The following is a 19,466-nucleotide window of genomic DNA, read 5'->3' on the forward strand; positions in this document are numbered from 1 at the left end:
TCTGTGCTCTTTGATCAGTTAATGATCCTTTCACGGAATATATTTCAACATTGGGCGTGATCCATATCCTGTACTGGGGAGCAGTTCAAATTAAGATATGTGCCATTCTCTGTGACTCACATTCCTGAGCATTATACTCAGAGACAGTGTTTGTCTTCGTCAGTACTGTTCACAATGGAAGATTCTGTCTCTCGCTCGGGTCTAGATTCCTCAGGCAGCTCCTGCACATTTAATGCTGCGTGTTGCTTTTGAACCGTGGAAGGCGTCATGTTCAGTCTCCCTCACGATATCCAGCTCCATAACATCGGTCGTCTCCACCACTGCCTGAACTCAACTTCTGCTGAAACACTCATCCCTGTTGGTTACCCCTAGAGACGATATCCTGGGAACAGGTAGAAAAATTTTTTAATTGGGATAAAATCAATGATTTTTAATTCACTGATTGAACCCCGGCGAGGCCTGGGATCAGAGCGGGCAAATCATGCTCTGCTAAATAAATTGCAGAGAATATACAGCACAGAAGCAGGCCATTCAGCCCAACCTCTCCATGTCAGCGTTTATGCTGCACACGAACATCCTCCCACCCCTCTCCATCACTCACTATCAGCACAACCTTCTATTCCTTTCTCCCTCATGTGTTTATCTCGACTCCCGTTAATTGGATCAATGCTATTCGCCTCCACTCCTCCCTGTAGCAGTGAGTTTTCACCATTCTCTGGGTGCAAAAGCTTCTCCTGAATTACTGTTTGGAATTATTGGTGACTACTTATATTCATGGCCCCTACTTTGGGTCACAAACTTAGAGCATGATTTCAGTTTTTTTTTAAACTATTTATGAAATTTTCAACACACCTTGTCTCACCAGCCCATTGTGTTATTAAGAATATAAGAACATAAGAAAAAGGAGCAAGCGTATGTGGAACAAAAACAAAAACATAAGAAATAAGAGCAGGTGTCGGCCATCCGGCCCCTTGAAGGTGTTCCACAATTCAGTAAGACCACGGCTGATCATCGACCATAACTCCACTATCCCACCCGATTGCAATATCCCTTGTTTCCCCTGGAGTCCAAAATTCTATCACTCTCAGCCGTGAATATACTAAAAAAATCAGCATTCAATGCAGTCAGGGGTGGAGAATTACATAGTTTCACAACTCTCTGATTGAAGAAATGCTCCCTCCTCTCAGTCTTAAATGGCCGACCCCTTATCCGGAGATTATGCCCACTAGTTCTAGACTCTCCAGCCAGGGGAAGCAACTTCTCAGCATCCACCATGACAATCCCCTTCAGAATCTTATATGTTTCAATTAGATCACCTCTCATTCCTCTAAACTCCAGAGAGTGTAGGCATATTCTAGTCAAGCTCTCATAATAGGACAGCCCACTCATCCCAGGAATCAATCCAGTGAACCTTCGTTGCACCGCCTCCAAGGCAACTATATTCTTCCTTAGATACCCAACACTGTGCACAGTACTCCAGGCAAGTGTTGACTCAACAATACCCTGTACAATTGTAGCAAGACTCTTATACTCCAACCCCTTCCAATGAAGGCCAATATGCCATTTGCCTTCCTCATTGAATTCCTGCATGCTAGCTTTATGTGTTTCTTGCACGAGGACACCTACATCTCGCTAAACACCAACATTTAAAAGTTTCTCACCATTTAAAAAATATTCTGTTGTTCTATTCTTCCTACCAAAGTGAATAACCTCACATTTCCCTACATTATACACCATCTGCCACCTCACTTAGTCTATCTTGATCTCTTCCCAGACTCTTTGTGTTCTCCGCACAGCTTACTGCCCCATCTTGCGTTGTATCATCAGCAGTCTTGGATACATTACACCTGGTCCCTTCATCCAGGTCATTCTCAGCTGTCGCCTTTATCACATTACAGGTAACGATTAGAATTTGGATCAAAACTGCAGAACGTCGATTCTTCACTTGAGACAAGAGCTCAATAGCTTCTGTTATCACAGAATCACAGAATCATTCAGCGCAGAAAGAGGCCATTCAGTCAATCGAGCCTGTTCCGTCTCATTGAAAGTGCTAAACAATTAGTCCCACTCCCCTGTTCTATTCCCATAGCTCTGTAAATCACTCACTTCCATTACTGATCCCGTTCCCTTTTGAAATTTATTATTGAATCTCCTTCTATCACATTTTCAGAAAGCGCATTCCAAACCATAACAACTCGCTGCATAAAACACATTCTCCTCATCTCCCCTCTGGTATTTTTGCCAATTATCCCAAATCTATCTTTTCTGGTGTCAACTCTTCCACCACCGGACAAAGTTTCTCATTACTTACTCTATCCAAACCCTTGAGCACATCTATTCTATCTCCCCTTAACCTTCGCCACGCAAAGGGAAAAATCTCATTGCCCAAACTCTCCATATAACTGAAAACCTTCATCTCTGGTAGAATTCTATTAAACACTTCTAAGTCAGGATGGTGTGTGACTTCGAGGGGAACTTGGAGGTGGTGGTGTTCCCATGCGCCTGCTTCCCTTGCCCTTCCAGTTTGTTGAGGTCGCGGGTTTGGGAGGTGCTACCGAGGAAACCATGGCGAGTTTCTGCATTGCATCTTTTAGATGGTAAACCCTGCAGCCACGGTACGCTGGTGGTGGAGGGAGTGGATGTTTAGGTGGTGGATGGCGTCCCAATCAAGCGGGCTGATCTGTCCTGGATGGTGTCGAGCTTCTTGACTGTTGTTGGAGCTGCACTCATCCAGGCAAGTGGAGAGTATTCCATCACACTCATTACTTGTGCCTTGTAGATGGTTTAAAGACTTTGGCTGAAGTTGTTTGCAAACGCTTCAGCCTTGTCTTTTACACACACTTGTTAGGCTCTACCACCATTGAGGATGGGGATATTCTTGGAGCCTCCTCCTCCCGTTAATTGTTTAATTGTTCACCACCATTCACGAATGGATATGGCAGGACTGCAGAGCTTTAATCTGATCCGTTGATTGTGGGATGGCTTAGCCCTGGCTATAGCATGCTGCTTCTGCTTTTTTGCATGCATGTAGTCCTGTGTTGCAGCTTCCCCAGGTTTGCACGACATTTTTAGGTACGCCTGGGGCTTCTCCTGGCATGCTCTTCCACACTCCTTGGTGAACCAGGGTTGGTCCCCTGGCTTGATGGTAATGGTAGAGTCGAGATATGCCGGGCTGAGGTTACAGATTGTGTTGGGATGCAAGTCTGCTGCTGCTGATGTCCCACAGCACCTCATGGGTGCCCAGTTTTGAGCTGCTACATCTGTTCTGAATCTATCCCATTTAGCACGGTGGTAGTGCCACACAACTCGATGGAGGTTGTTCTCAGTGTGAAGACGTGACTTCGTCTCCACAATGACTGTGCTGTGATCACTGCTGCCAATGCTGTCATGGACAGATGGCTCTATGACAGGTAGATTGGTGAGGACGAGGTCAAGTAGCTTTTACCCCTCTTGGTGGTTCACTCCCCACCTGTCGCAGGCAAAGACAGTCAATTATGTCCTTCAGGACTCAGCCAGTAGTGGTGATGCCGAGTCATTGAAGTCCCCCACCCAGATTCCATTCTGTGCCCCTGCTGCTCTCAGTGTTTTTTCCAAGTGGTGTTCAACATGGAGGTGTACTGATTCATTGGCTGAGGGAGGGCGCAATGTGGTTATCAGCAGGATGTTTCCTTGCCCATGCTTGTCCTGAAAACTTGAGACTTCATGTGATCCGCTGTCAATATTGAGGATTCCCGGGGACACTCCCTCCCTCCTCAGTGCTTCTTCCAAGTGGTATTCAACATGGAGGATTATTGATTCATCAGCTGAGGGAGAGCGGCAGTTGGCACAGTTCCCATGGATTGGAGGGTAGCTGATGTAACCCCGCTATTTAAAAAAGGTGGTAGAGTGAAAACGGGGAATTATAGGCCGGTAAGCCTGATATCGGTAGTGAGGAAAAGGCTAGTGTCCATTATAAAAGATGTAATATTAGAGCACTTGGAAAACAGTGACAGGTTAGGAGAAAATCAACATGGATTTACAAAAGGTAAATCATGCTTGACTAATCTACATGAATTTTTTGAGGCTGTAACTGTTAGAATAGATAAGCGAGAACCTGTGGATGTTGTGTATTTGGACTTTCAGAAGGCTTTCGTTAAGGTCCCAAATAAGAGATTAGCGTGCAAATTTATTTATGCAGGTGGGATTGGTGATAAAATACTGACTTGGATAAAGAACAGAATGGCAGACAGGAGGCAAAGAGTTGTAATAAATGGGTGTTTTTCAGTGTGGCAGGCAGTGAATAGTGGGGTACCGCAGGGATCGGTGATAGGACCCCAGCTTATCACAATATATATTAATGATCTAGACGAGGGAACTAGATGTAATATTTCCAAGTTTGCAGATGTCACAAAGCTGGGTGGGCGTTTGTGCTATGAGCAGGAGGCAGGGACAATCCAACATGATTTTGACAGGTTGGGTGATTGGGTAGATGCATGGCAGATGCAGTATAATGTGGATAAATGCGAGGTTATCCACTTTACTGGCAAAACAGGAAGGCAGATTATTATCTGAATGGCAATAGATTGGGAGACGGGGAAGTGTAACGAGACCTGGGTTTCCTTGTCGTTGAAAGTAAGCATGCAGATGCAGCAGGTGGTTAAGAATTCAAATGGTATGTTGGCCTGCATAGCGAGAGCATTCGAGTACAAGAGCAAGGATGTCTTGCTGCAGTTGTACAGGGCCTTGGTGAGATCACACCTTGTGTATTGTGTGCAGTTTTGGTCGCCTTATCTGAGGAAGGTTGTTCTTGCCATGGAGGGAGTGCAGCAAATATTCACTAGTTTGATACCTGGGATGGCTGGAATGACGTATTAAGAGAGGTCGATTAGGCTTATATTCGCTAGGGTTTAGAAGAATGAGAGATGATCTCATTGAAATGTACACAATTCTAACAGGACTAGAGAGACAAGATGCAGGAAGTACGTTCCCGATGACAGGGAAGTCTGTTCCCGATGACAGGGAAGTCCAGAATCACGGATCACAGTCTACAGATAAGGGTGATAGCCATTTAGGACTGAGTTGAGGAGGAATTTCTTCACCCAGAGAGTGGATAAACTGTGGAATTCTCTTGCACAGAAGGCTGTTGAAGCCATTTCATTTAAATATATACAAGGAGGAGTTAGATATATTTCTTAAGGCTAAAGAGATCAAGGGATATGGGGAGAAAGCAGGGACAAGGTACTGAAGTTGGATGATCAGCTATGATCTCATTAAATGGCGGAGCAGGCTCGAGGGGCCGAATGAGCTAATCGTGCTCCTATCTTCTATGTTTCTATGTTTCCATGTAATCAGCAGGAGGTTTCCTGGCCCATTCTTGACCAGAAGCCAAGAGACTTCATGGGGTCCGGAGACAATGTTGACAACTCCCAGGGCCACTCCTTCCCGACTGTCCCAGCGCCCCTGGTGGGACTGTCCTGTCAGTGGGACAGGACAGACTCAGGGATGGTTATGGAGGAGATGGGACATTGGCTGTAAGGTATGATTCTGTGAGTATGAATATGTCAGGTTGTTGCTTGACTAGTCTGTGAGACAGCTCTCCCAACTTTGGCACAATCCCCAGATGTTGGTGAGGAGGACTTTGCAGCATCGACTGGTCTGGGTGTGCCATTGCCATGTTTTTAGCCGGTGCCGAGTTCGATGCCGTGAGCTAAGTCCATTTAAATTCATGTTATTTTGTTTTGTAGTCGTTATTTACAACTGTATGACTTGCTAGGCCATTTTAGATGTCAGGTAAGAGTCAACCCCCTTGCTGTGGTTCTGGACTCACATATAAGAACATAAGAAATAGGAGCAGCATTTGGCCATTCGTCCCTTCGAGCCTGCTCCACCCAAAATGAGATCATGGCTGATCATCTGCCCCAGTTCCATTCACTGGCCTTATCGCCATATCCCTTAATGCACTTACTAGTCAGAAATCTATCGACTTCTGTTTTGAATGTACCCAATGACTGAGCATCCACAGCCCTCTGTGGTAGACAATTCCAACTTCCGTGTGAAGAAATTTCTTCTCATCCCAGTACTGAATGGCTGGCAATTATCCTGAGGCTGTGGCTCCTGGTTCTACACTCACCAGCCAAGGGAAACATTATCCCTGCATCCACCCTATCAAGGCCTGTAACAATTTTGTATGCTTCAATGAGGTCCCCTCTCATTCTTCCGAATTCAAGAGAATACAGGATAGTTTAGTCAATCTCTTCTCGTACGACAGTCCCGCCATCCAAGGAATGAAACTCGTGAACCTTTGTTGCACTCGCTCTATGCCAACTATATCTTTCCTCAGTTAAGCAGACAAACAATGTACACAATACTCCAGGTGTGGTCTCATCAAGGCCCTATATAATTGGAGAAAGACGTGTTTACTCCTTACTCAAATCCACTTGTAATGAAGGCCAGCATTCCATTTGCCTTCCTAATGGCTTGCTGCACCTACACATTCACTTTAAGTGACTCATGCACAAGGACACCCCGGTCCATTTGAGCACCTGCATTCCTTAATCATTCACCATTTAGGAAACACTCTGCCTTTCTGTTTTTTCTAACAAAGTGGATAACTTCACATTTACCCACATTATAATCCAGATGCCATGTTCTTGCCTACTCACTGAGCCTGTCGAGATCCCCTTGAAGCCTCTACACATTCTCTTCGCAACTGACACTGCCACCTAGCTTTGTGTCATCAGCAAATTTGGACATTTTACATTTAGTCCCCTTTTCCAAATCATTGATGTAGATTGTGAACAGCTGGAGCCCAAGCAGCGATCCTTGTGGTACCCCACTAATCACAGCCTGTCATCCTGAAAAAGACCAGTTTATTCTGACTCTTTGTTTGCTGTCCATGCAAGTCTATTACACCCAATTACATGTGCCCTAATTTTGTTCACCAAACTCTTGTGTGGGACCTTATCGAAAGCCTTCTGAAAAGCCAAATACAGTGCATCTCTCGGTTCTCCTTTGTCTACTCCATTAGTTACTTCCTCAAACAACTCCAATAGATCAGTCATAAAGGACTTCCCAATCATAAATTCAAGTAGCTGAATTTAAAATGAATATTTTGCACATGTGTTCACTATGTAGAAGGACGATGCTAGCATAAAAATCATGCAGTGGAATTTTGATATACATGAACAAAGAAGTATTGAGAGGGCAGAGGTACTAGCGGTTTTAGCGGGCTTGAAATTTGATAAATCCCCTGGCCCAGCCGATATGTATCCCAGGCTGATGCGCGACGCAAGGGAAGAGATTGCAGGGCCTCTGACGCAAATTTTCCGAATCTTTCTGTCCACAGGGGAGGTGCCAGAGGACTGGAGGAAAACTAACGCAGTATCATTATTCAAGAAGGGTAGTAGGGATAAACCAGGGATTTACAGGCCAGTGAGCCTATCATCAGTGGTAGGGAAATTATTGGAAACATTCTGAGGGACAGAATTAGTCTCCACTTGGAGAGGCAAGGATTAATCAAGGTTTGTCAGCATGGCTTTATCAGGGGAAATCATGCCTAACCAATTTGATTGAATTTTTCGAGGGGGTGACTCGGTGTGTGGATGAGGTTAGTGCAGTTGATGAAGTCTACATGGACTTCAGTAAGGCTTTTTACAAAGTCCCAAATGGGAGACAGCACAAGACTGTAAGTGCCCATCGGATCCAGGGCAATTTGACACATTGGATCCAAAATTGGGTTAGTGGCAGGAGGCAGAGGGTGACGGTCGAAGATTGTTTTTGTGACTGGAAGCCTATGTCCTGTGGTATACCGCAGGGATCGGTGTTGGGTCCTTTGCTGTTTGTAGCATACATTAATTATTTAGATATTAACGTAGGCGGTATGATCAGTAAGTTTTCAGATGACACGAAACTTGGTGGAGTGGTAAGTAGCGAGGAGAGAATCCTCAGGCTAGAGGATGATATAGACGAGTTGGTTAGATGGGCAGAACTGGTAAAAATAATTATACCGTGAAAAGTGTGTGGTGATGCATTTTGGGAGGACTAACAAGGCAAGGGAATACACAATGAATGGCAGGACATTAGGTAGGACAAAGGATCAGAAGGAACTTCCTGTGCATGTACATAGATCCCTGGAGGCAACAGGGCAGTTAGATAAGATGTTTAAAAAGGCATATGGGTCGTTTGCCTTCGTTAGCAGAAGCATAGAATAAAAGAACAGGGATGTTATGATGGAGCTTTCCAAAACGCTAGTTGGACCACAGCTGGAATACTCTGTGCCGTTCTGGTCACCACACTACAGCAAGGATGACACTTCATTGGAGAGGATGCAGAAGAGGTTCACCATAGTGATAGCTGGGCTGGAGCGTTCCAGCTATGATGAGAGACTGGACAGGCTTGAGTTGTTTTCCTTAGAGCAGTGAAGGCTGAGTGGGAACCTGATTGAGGTGTACAACATTACGAGAGGCAAAGATAGGGTAGATAGAAAGGAATTGTTCCCCTTAGTCGAGGGATCAATAACCAGGGGGCAAAGCTTCAATTTAAGGGGCAGGAGATTTAGAGGGGATTTGAGGAAAAACGTTTTCACCCAGAGGGTGTTTGGAATCTGGAACACACTGCCTAAAAGGGGGGTAGAAGCAGGAGCCCTCACAACATTTAAGAAGCATTTAGATGAGCACTTGAAGCGCCATAGCATACAAGGCTACGGACCAAGTGCTGGAAAATGGGATTAGATTAGACAGGGCTTGATGATCCGTGCAGACACGCTGGGCCGAAGATCCTCCTTCTGTGCTATATAACTCTATGACTCTGGAACTCTATGTTGAATCTGCGCAATCTTACTATTAGTTTCTAAGTGCCCAGTTATTGCATCCTTTATTATTTATTCCTGCATTTTCCCAGCTACTGATGTGAGGCTAACAGGTCTGTAGTTACCCGTTTTCTCTCTCCCTCCTTTCTTAAATAGCAGGGTTACATTTGCTATCCTCCAATCTGCACTAACCGTACCAGAATCTAGAGAATTTTGTAAGATGACAACAATTGTGTCCACTATCCCAATGGCCACCTCTTTCAAAACCCTAGGATGTAGGTCACACGATCCTTGAGATGTATCGACTTTTAGTCCCATTAATTTTGCTCGTACTTTTTATCACTAATAATAATTTCTTTAAGTTCCTCATTCTCGCCACACCCTTGATTTTCTCGTATTTCTGGGTTGTTTTCTGTGTCTTACCCCATGAAAACAAAAACAAAGTGCTTATTTAATTTCTCTGCCTTTTCCTCATTCACCATTATAAATCCTGCCGTCTCTGGCTGTAAAGGACCTAAACTTAACTTCGCCAATCTTTTCCTTTACACATACCTATAGAAGGTTTTACAATCCGTTTTATATATTTCGCTAGTTTGTGCTCATATTCCATTTTCCCATTCTTTATCAATTTATTGGTCTTCATTTGCTGATTTCTAAAAAGATCACAATGCTCAGGCAGACCGATTTTCTGGCAAATTTATAAGCTTCCTCCTTTGACTTAATACTAGTGTGTATTTCCTTTGTTAGCCATGGATGGACCACTTTTCCTTTTGGGTTTTCATGCCCTAGAGGAATATATGTTTTTTGCAAATTATGCATTATTTCCTTGAATGTTAGCCGTTGTATGTCCACCTTTATACCTATAAGTGTAGTCGCCCAATCCATCATGGCCAACTTGTCCCTCAGACACGTGTAGTTTCCTCTGTTCAGACTGTAGACCTTAGCTTCAGACTAAACTACATCATTCTCCAACTTAATGGCACAGAAATTCAGGTCTCCACGGGTGACTACGCATGGGGTACTCACCGATAGGCCCAATGGACGGGCCGGTTTCCTGCATGCACTGCACATGCGCGGGAAACCGGCACTTCCGTTCCCCTGAAAGAAGCTCTTAAGAGGTGGAACACGTGCGCAGGAGAGGCAGCGTGTGCGCATCGAACTTTCATGTTTTTGCAGGCTTTCCCGGGAAGCTAAGTCTCCAGAAGTTTGGCATGTAAAAAGCAGTCGCAAGGCCTACTTTTTAAAAGGTAAGTGGCGAATTAATTAAAATTAAAACATTTTTTCCTCAGGTTTACTATTTTTTAAAACTTTCAAGCAAGGTAATTTTTTTAGGCCCGTTAGAAAATAAAATTAATTTTTCAAAATTTTCAATTATTGCTTAAAATAATTATTTCATGTAATTTATTTTAAAAATGTGATTTTTTAAAATGTTTATTTGAAGATATAGTGAAATGTTGGGGCTTATAGTATTTATAGGATAGCCAGGGCTTCCTGTCAAACTTATGAATGAAGCATTCCCTGCTACCATTGGCTCTCCATGGCCCACGTGTTCCCAGGGGATGCATCAAACTAACTATGCCCCTGGGATATGCAAGCACAGCGCGCCGGCAGTTGCAGGATGCCCAGGATCGGAATCCCATGGGGGCCCGCAGCTCAACGGCTGGCGTGGTAGGTAAGTGCATATTGGGGACTTGCACCCGTGGTAAGCCCCCAACCCAAATTTCTGGGCCAATAAAAAATTGAATCATATTATGGGCACTTGTCCCTGAAGGCCCCTTCACTACAAGATTATTGATTAGCCCTTTCTCATTACACAATACCAGATCCAGAATAGCCTGTTCCCTGGTTGGTTCCTCCACATACTGATCCAGGAAACCAGCACACATGCATTCCAAGTATTCGTGCTGCACACCATTAGTGTTAATTAGATTTGCCCAGTCAATATGTAGATTAAAGGCCCCCATGATTACCGTATTGCCCTTGTTGCATGCACGTCTAACCTTTGATTGATACTGTGCCCTACATTAAAACTACTCTTTGATGGCCTATACACAACTCCCACCAATGTTTACCACCCCTTGTTGTTTCTTAGCTCCACCCAAACTGATTCCATTTCTACATCACTATCTGCCAAGCCAAGATCTTTTATCTCCAGCGTACCGATCTCATCCCTTATTAGCAGTACTACAGCACCTTCCTTTCCTTTTTGTCTGTCTTTCCTAAATGTAGAGTGCCCTGGAACATTCACTTCCCAGCTTTGGTTTCCCTGCAACCATTTCTCTGTAATGGCAATTACATCATACCCATTTACTTCTATTAGTGCCATTAATTCATCCACCTTGTTGCAAATGCTGCGTGCTTTTAGATGAAGTGCTTTCAATTTTCCCTTTTCAATATTTTCCTGCACTTTGACCCTCTTTACCGTTGGCCTTTTTTTTCTGCTCTCTACTAGTTTTGCTGACTAATTTTCTAACATGCACTTCCAGCTTTTTTTCTTTCTGGGCCAACACTTAGCTTCCCAGCCCCCTAGCAAACTAGTTTAAATCCTTCCCAAAAGCACTAGCAAACCCTCTTTCGAGGATATTGATCCCGGTTATGGTGTAGTGTATTCCGTCAAGCTTGTACAGGTTCCACCTTCCCCAGAATCGGTCCCAATGCCTCAGGATTTTAAATCACTCCCATGCTATACCATCTCTCCAGCCACGCATTCATCTGATCTGTTCTCCTATTTCTGCTCTCGCTAGCACGTGGCATATGGAGTAATCCTGAAATTACAATCTTTGAGGTCCTGCTTTTTAATTTATTTCCTAGCTCCCTATATTCTCCTTGCAGGACCTCGTCCCTCTTTCTACCAATGTCGTTGGAAACAATGTGACCCACGACCTCTGACTGTTCGCCCTCTCTCTTCAGAATGTCCTGCAGCCACTCAGTGACATCCTTGACCCCAGCACCAGGAAGGCATCCTACCATCCTGGAGTCACGTCTGCAGCCACAGAAACTTCTATCTGTTCACCTTACGATAGAATCCCCTATCACTATTGCTCTCCCATTCTTTTTCCTCCCCTCCTGTACAGCTGAGCCACTGTTAGTGCCACGGACTTGGCTCTTGCTGCTCTTCCCTGAGAATCCATCTCCCTCAGCAGTAGGAGAGGGAGATGGACACAGGGGACTCCTGCACTACTTTACTAGTTCTTTTACTCTGTCTGGCCGTCACCCATTCACTTGCTGCCTGTGCACCCTTTTCCTGCGATGTGACCACCTCGTTAACCGTGCTATCCACGAAGATCTCAGCTTCGTGGATGATCCACAGTGACTCCAGCAGCAGCTCCAGCTCTGAAACGCGGAATTCGAGTAGTTGCAGCTGAAGACACTTTCTGCACGCGTTTTGCCTTGGACACTGAGTGTGTGCATGACTTCCCACACAGCATAGCAGGAGCACTCCACGCTGCCGAGCTGCCCTGCCATGTACTTCCCTTAATTTACTCAATTTATGTCCTCTAAATGAAAGTATATTTAAAACACGAGGGACCATAATTCAATTTAACCACAACTCACGCTAAATTAGAGACCTTATTTTTACTTTAATGACTGTTTGTCTATGCCCCTTTCTGAATGTGTGTCTCTGTACCTGCCTGTACCTGCCTGTCAGTCTGCACACCTGAATCTTTTCTCTGCCTATCTCTATGTATTTGTTTATCTCTCTATGTCTGTCTGTTTCTGTCTCTTTGTCGGTCTGTCTTTCTCTGTCCCTCTCTCTGGCTCTGTCTGCCGTTGCCTTTCACTCTGCCAGTTCCTGTCGCTGCCTTTGTCGACTGTCTGCCTGTCTTAGTCTGTCTGTCTGTGACTGTCTCTATTTATTTCTCTCTCTGTCTCCCTCTTTCCCGCTCTGTCTGTCTTTGTCTCTCTCTCTTTCCCTGGTAATTTCGGTTACTGTCTGTTTCTCTATCCATCTGCCTCCCTCGCTCTGTCTACCTCTTTGTCTGTGTCTTTCTCTGCCTGGCTCTGTCAGTCTGAGTCTATTCCTCTTTCTGCCTCCCTATCTCAGACTGTCTCTGTATTTCTGTGTCTCTGTCTTCCTGCCTCTCTGTATGTATCTGTCGCTCTACCTGCGTCCATCTGACTATATCAGCCTGTCTGTCAATGGCTTTCTGTATCACTCTCTTTATTTGTCTTTCTCTGTCTCTATCTCCCTGCCAGTCTCTCTCTGTAACTTGTCTCTCTCCCTGTCTCTCTGCCTATATGACTGCCCGTGTCGCTGTCTGTGCCTCTCCCTCTGTCTCTGCATATCTCTTTCTGTCGCAGTTTCTGTTGCTTCTGTATGTCTCTCCTTCTCCCTCTCTGTCTGTTTGTCGGTCCCGACTGCCTATCACGTTGTGGTTGATGCTCCACCTGCCTTTCTGCCTCTGTCTGTTTCTCTATCTCTGTCTTTTTGAGTCTCCCATTCTCTGTCTGTCTCCATCGCTGTCTGTCTCTGCCTGTCTTTACCTGTTTATCTGTCTGCGCGCCTGCCTTTCTGTCTTCCTGTCTTGCCCTCTTTTTCTATCTCAATATATCTCTGTATTTCTCTGCCTCTGTCTCTCTGTCTCTCTGCTCGTGTCTCTGGCTTTGTCTGTGTCTCTGTCTCTGTCGGTTTTTCTGCCTCTCTCTGATTGTCTCATTCTGCCTAATTCTCTGTCAGTTTCTGTCAGACTCAGTTTCCACTGTCACAGTCTTTTTCAGTCTGTGCCTCTCTGTCTCTCTGTCTGTCATTTCCGGTTTGGCAGACTCAGTCTGTCTGTCTGGCATAATCTGTCTGTTTGTGTCTGCCTGTATCTTGCTGCGTGGCTTTCGCTGCCTGATTGCCTGCCTCAGTCAGTTTGTTTATATTTCTGCTTGCCTCTGTCTCCCTCTCTCCAGCTCTGTTCTCTCTCTCTCTCACTCTGTCCGTTGATGTTGCTGTCTGTGTCTCTGTCCATCTGCCTCCCTCTGTCTCTGCATGTCTGTCTCTCTCTCCATTTCGTTGTGTCTACCTATGCCCTTGATATAACCAACACATTGTTCCTTCAGAGGGACAAATACAAGGCTTCATGGCAACACCCTCGCTCCAAGTACTGTCATCTGCTGGACTACATCATCTTCTGAGAAAGGGAATGCAAGGACGTCCACATTACCCGCAACATGACAGGAGCTGACGACTGCTGGACAGACGACTGCCTAATCTGCACTGTCGTCTCCATCAATGTAGCACCAAAAGAGGGGTGGCAACAGAAACAATGCCGCTGGTAAATCAACGCTGGCGCACTCAAAGTCCCAGCTATGAAAGCCGTAGCCAGCTTCAGCCTCACATCCAATCTGGCGACTCCCAGTGATCCAGATACACAGACTGCCCACAGCGCCTACTCTGAACTCAAGACCTCCATAATCAGCTCCTGTGAAGATACGCTCGGCACTCAACAAGGAACCACCAAGACCGGTTCAACGAGACTGACCAGGAGATCCAGGATCTAATAAGCCGCAAGGACAAGGCATTCCTGATCTGGAAACAGCAACAGAACTCGACAGCAAGAAAACAACTCCACAGAAGACTGAAGGCCAAGATCCAACAAAATCCTTGTGACCTAATCAACAGGTGGTGGGTGAAGAAAGCGCAGGAGATCCAGCAGCTAGCCGACAACCATGACGTGCGTAGACTCTTCAGTGAAGTCAAGTCCATGTAGGCCCAAGCAGGCAAGGTCCTACCCCACTGCGGGCCAAGAACGGAGAGGTACTCATCAAGGACAGGGAGGCATTCAGTTCGCGATGGAAGGAACAATTTGAACATCTCCTTAACCGAGATGCTTAAGGAAGTGGACCTAGAAATAGTACATGCATTGATGGTCATCTTCCAGAACTCGATAGACTCTGGAACAGTACCCATGGATTGGAGGGTAGCTAATGTTACCCCACTATTCAAAAAGGTGGTCGAGGAAAAGAGGGGAAATATTCACCGGTAAGCCTGACATCGGTAGAGGGAAAATGCTAGAATCTATTATAAAAGATGTAATAGCAGAGCACTTGTTCCTCTTTTGGTAGAATCTATTATAAAAGATGTAATAGCAGAGCACTTGTTAAGCAGTGACAGGATCGGACAAAGTCAACATGGATTTACAAAAGGTAACTCATGCTTGACTAATCTACTGGAATTTTTTGAGGATGTAACTGGTAAAATAGATAAGGGAGAACCAGTGTATGTGGTGTATTTGGACTTTCAGAAGGCTTTCGATAAGGTCCCACATAAGAGATTAGCGGTCAAAATTAAGGCACATGGGATTGGGGTCAAGGTATTGACTTGGATAGAGAACTGGTTGGCGGACAGAAAGCAAAGAGTTGGAATAAACGTGTCGTTTTCTGAGTGGCAAGCAGTGACTAGTGGGGTACCGCAAGGATCGGTCCTAGGACCCCAGCTGTTCACAATATATATTAATTATCTGGACGAGGGAATTGGATGTAATATCTCCAAATATGCAGACGACACAAAGCTGGGTGGGAGGGTATGCTGTGAGGAGGATGTCGTGAAACTCCAGTACGATTTGGACAGATTGGGTGATTGTGCAGAAACATGGCAAATGCACTATAATGTGGATAAATGTGAGGTTATCCACTTTGGTGGCAAAAACAGGAAGGCAGATTATTATTTGAATGGCAATAGATTGGGAGAAGGGGAAGTGCAAAGAGACCTGGGTGTTCTTGTGCACCAGTCGCTGAAGGTAAGCATGCAGGTGCAGCAGGCGGTTAAGAAGGCAAATGGTATGTTGGATTTCGTAGCAAGAGGGTTCGAGTACAGGAACAAGGATGTCTTGCTACAGTTGTACAGGGCCTTGGTGAGACCGCACCTTGAGTATTGTGTGCAGTTTTGGTCGCCTTACCTGAGGAAGGACGGTCTTGCCATGGAAGGAGTGCAGCGAAGACTCACCAGGCTGATACCTGGGATGGCAGGAATGACGTATGCGGAGATATTGTGTCGATTGGGCTTATACTCACTGGAGTTTAGAAGATTGAGAGGGGGTCTCATCCAAACTTAATAAATTCTGTCAGGCCTGGACAGACTAGATGCAGGAAGGATGTTTATGATGGCCGGGGAGTCCAGAACCAGGGGTCATAGTCTCAGGGTACGGGGAAAGACATTTAGGGCTGAAATGAGGAGGAATGTCTTCACCCAGAGAGTGGTGAACCTGTGGAATTCTCTGCCACAGAGGGCGGTGGAGGACAGGTCATTAAATATATTCAAAAAAGAGTTGAATGTATTTCTTAATGCTAAAGGGATCAAGGGATATGGGGAGAAGGCAGGGACAGGTTACTGAATTTGGTAGATCAGCCATGATCTCATTGAATGGCGGAGCAGGCTCGAAGGGCCGAATGGCCTACTCTTGCTCCTATCTTCTATGTTTCTATGTTTCTATGTCTTCGACACGAGTGTCCTCAACTCCATCCCGCTGCAAGCTACCCGCCACCACCTTAGCACAACATCAGGTTGAAATGGCCATCCTAAAATGGAAGAACATCAAGGCCTCAGGAGCATGTGGCATCCCCGCTGAGGCGCTAGAACATAGCGGAGAAGCACTATTGGCGCGAATACCTGAACAGATTTATCTTATTTGGAAGGAGGAGAGCATGCCAGGGGATCTCAGAGATGACGTTATCGTGACCAACTTCAAGAAAGTTGACAAGTCCAATTGCACTAATTATAGAGGACTTCCTCTGCTGTCTGCAACATGGAAAGTCATCACAAGAATCCTCCTCAATCGGCATTTCCCAGTGGCTGAAGAGCTACTCCCAGAGTCGCAATGCGGATACCGCCCAATGAGGTGCACAATGGACATGATATTCACCACGCAAGAGAAATGCAGGGAACAGCACCATCAGCTCTGCATGTCCTTCTTTGATCTCACAATGGCCTTCGACACCGTCAGCCATGAGGGATTATGTAGATTCCTCCTCAATTTCGGATGCCCTCAAACGTTTGTCACCATCCGGCGACTGATTCACAATGACATGCAAGCCGTGATCCTGAACAACAAATCCACCACTGACCCAATTCACGTATGGACCGTTGTCAATCAACGCTGTGTCATCGCACTAACGCTTTTCTAGATCTTTCTTGCTGCAACGTTCCATCTCATCCTCACTAAGCTCCGCGCTGGAGTGGAGCTAATCTACAGAACAAACGGGAAACTCTTCAACCTCCGTCGCCTCCATTCCAGATCCAAGGTTGTCCCATCCTCTGTCATCGAATTACAGTATGCAGACGACGCTTCCATCTGCGCAAACTCTGAGGTCGAACTCCAACCCATCGTCAACACCTTCACCGAAATATACAAGCGCTTGAGCCTTACACTAAACATCCGTAAGACAAAGGTCCTCTACCAACCTGCTCCCGCCACACAGTACTGTGCCCCGAATATAAAAGTCAATGACGAGGCCTGGGACAACGTAGACCACTTTTCATAACTCGGGAGCCTACCATCAGCAAGGCCAGACATCGAAGACGATGTCAAACACCTCCTTCAGTGTTCCAGTGCAGCCTTCGGTCGCCTGAGGAAGAGAGAGTATGAGTGCCAGGACCTCAAACGCAGGACCCAGCTGATGGTCTACAGAGCAGTAGTGATTTCCGACCTCCTGTGCGCTTCAGGGACATGGACCATGTAGAGCAGGCTCCTCAAAGCACTGGAGAGTTACAACCAACGCTGTCTGTGCAAGATCCTGCAAATCCATTGGCTGGATAGGTACACCAACGTCAGTGAACTCGGTCAGGTCAAAATCCCCAGCATCGAAGCTTGACCACGCTCAATCAGCTCTGATGGACGGGCTAGATTGTCCGCATGCCCGATACGAGACTCCCAGAACAAGCGCTCTACTCGGAGCACTGGCACGGCAAGAGAGCCCCAGTTGGGCTGAGGAAGCGCTTCAAGGACACCCTCAAATCCTCCTTGAAAGAGTAAACATCCCTTTCGACACCTGGGAATCACTGGCCCAAGACTGCTTAAAGTGGATGAGTAGCATCCGGGAAGGTGCCGAACAATTCGAGTCTCGTTGCCAGGAGCAAGCGGAAGCCAAGCACAAACAGCAGAAGGAGCGCACGTCAACCCAAGCACCCCACCCACCCGACCCTTCAACCATTGTCTGCCCCACCTGTGAAGAACACTCTAGGTCCCACCTTGGACTCATCAGTCACCTGAGAACTCATCTTTAATGTGGAAACAAGTCATCCTCGGTTCTGAAGGACTGCCTAAGAAGAGAAGTGGCCTGTTGAGTTTTTCCATCGTTTTGTGTTGTTATTTCGGATTTCCAGCATCCGCAGTTTTTTGCTATGGTCTAAGTGTCTCCCTCTGTCTGGCACTGTCAGTCTGATTCTATTTATTTTTCTGCCTCTCTATCTCTGTCTGTCTCTGTCTATCTATGTATTTGTCTCTCTGTCCATGTGCGTCTGACTATCTCAGTCTGTCTGTCACTACCTGCCAGTTTCGGTCACTTTTTTGTCTCTGTCGCTTTGTTTGCCTCTGTCTTTATCTAACTCTCTGCCTGCCTGTCTAACTCTGTCTCGCTGCCTGTGTCCGTCTGTGCCTCACCATCTATATATTTATGTTTCTGTCTGTCTCTGTCTCTCTCTGTATGTTTTTGTCTGTTTCACTGCCCACTGTCTGTCTGTCTTTGTCTCTGTCTTGGCCTATCTCTCTGTTTCTCTATCTATGTATCTCTCTGCCTCTGTCTGTCTGTATCACTGCATGTGCCTTCGGCTTGTTATGTCTCTCTGTCTCCGTCTGTTTATCTGTCTCTGTCTGATTGTTTGTCTCATTCTACCTCGGTCTGCGTCAGTCTCAGTCAGTCACTTCAACAGTCTTCCGCTGTCTGTCTCTGCTGTCTGTCTCAGTCTGTCTCAGTCTGCCTCCGTCTGGCCCTGTCTGTCTGTTTCTCTTTGTCAGTCACTTTCTGCGTGTATGTCTCTATCTGTCTGTCATCTGGCACAGTCTGTCTATTTATATGTCTTTCTCTGTCTGCCTGCCTCTGTCTGCCTGATTCTGTCTTTATGTCTGTCTCTCCGTCTGTTACTGTGTTTCTGCGTGTGTGCATGCGTGCATGTATGTGTGTATATAGGTGAGACAGACAGAGGCAGGCAGACGGAGAAAGACTTAGAAACGGACAGCCTGTGCCAGATAGTCAGACAGAGAGAGACACGCAGAAAGAGACCGACAGCTTTAAACAGACAGCGTGTGACTGACAGAGGCACACTGGGAGATTAAGTATTAAGGGGCTTATCAGCTTTGAAAGTGGATAAATCCCCAGAACCGGATGAAATATATCCCAGGCTATTAAGAGCAGCAAAAGGGGAAATAGCAGAGGTTCTTACCATCATTTCCCCCCCCCTTCCTTGCTACATGTGTGGTGCCGGAGAACTGGAGGACTGCTAATATTGTACATTTGTTTAAAAACGGAGAAAGGGTAGACCTAGAAATGGCTTCCTTCTGTGTGTAAATTCGGAGTCTATTTCTATGATTCTCTGTATGTGTCTCCCTGTGTGAGTGTGTGTCTCCCTGTCGGAATTTATTGTTCAGTCTCTGTCTGTCTCTGTCAGTCTTTCACTGTCTGCCTTTGCTCTGCCTCTCTGAGTCTGTCCGTCTCAGGTTATCTCTCTGACTCTGTTATTTTTCCATCTCTCTACCTCTGT

At 45.8% G+C, this 19,466-nt stretch overlaps 1 pseudogene; it reads right to left on the minus strand.

The window, feature by feature from the left end:
• Positions 1–1,726: 1,726 nt before the first annotated feature.
• LOC147087225 (leukocyte immunoglobulin-like receptor subfamily A member 3) overlaps positions 1,727–19,466 on the minus strand; it is a 148,164-nt pseudogene continuing 130,424 nt past the window's right edge.

Source organism: Somniosus microcephalus, unplaced genomic scaffold, assembly GCF_052327205.1.
Source record: "Somniosus microcephalus isolate GS21.2 unplaced genomic scaffold, FLI_Smic_1.0 unresolved_chr6, whole genome shotgun sequence".
Lineage (NCBI taxonomy): Eukaryota > Metazoa > Chordata > Chondrichthyes > Squaliformes > Somniosidae > Somniosus > Somniosus microcephalus.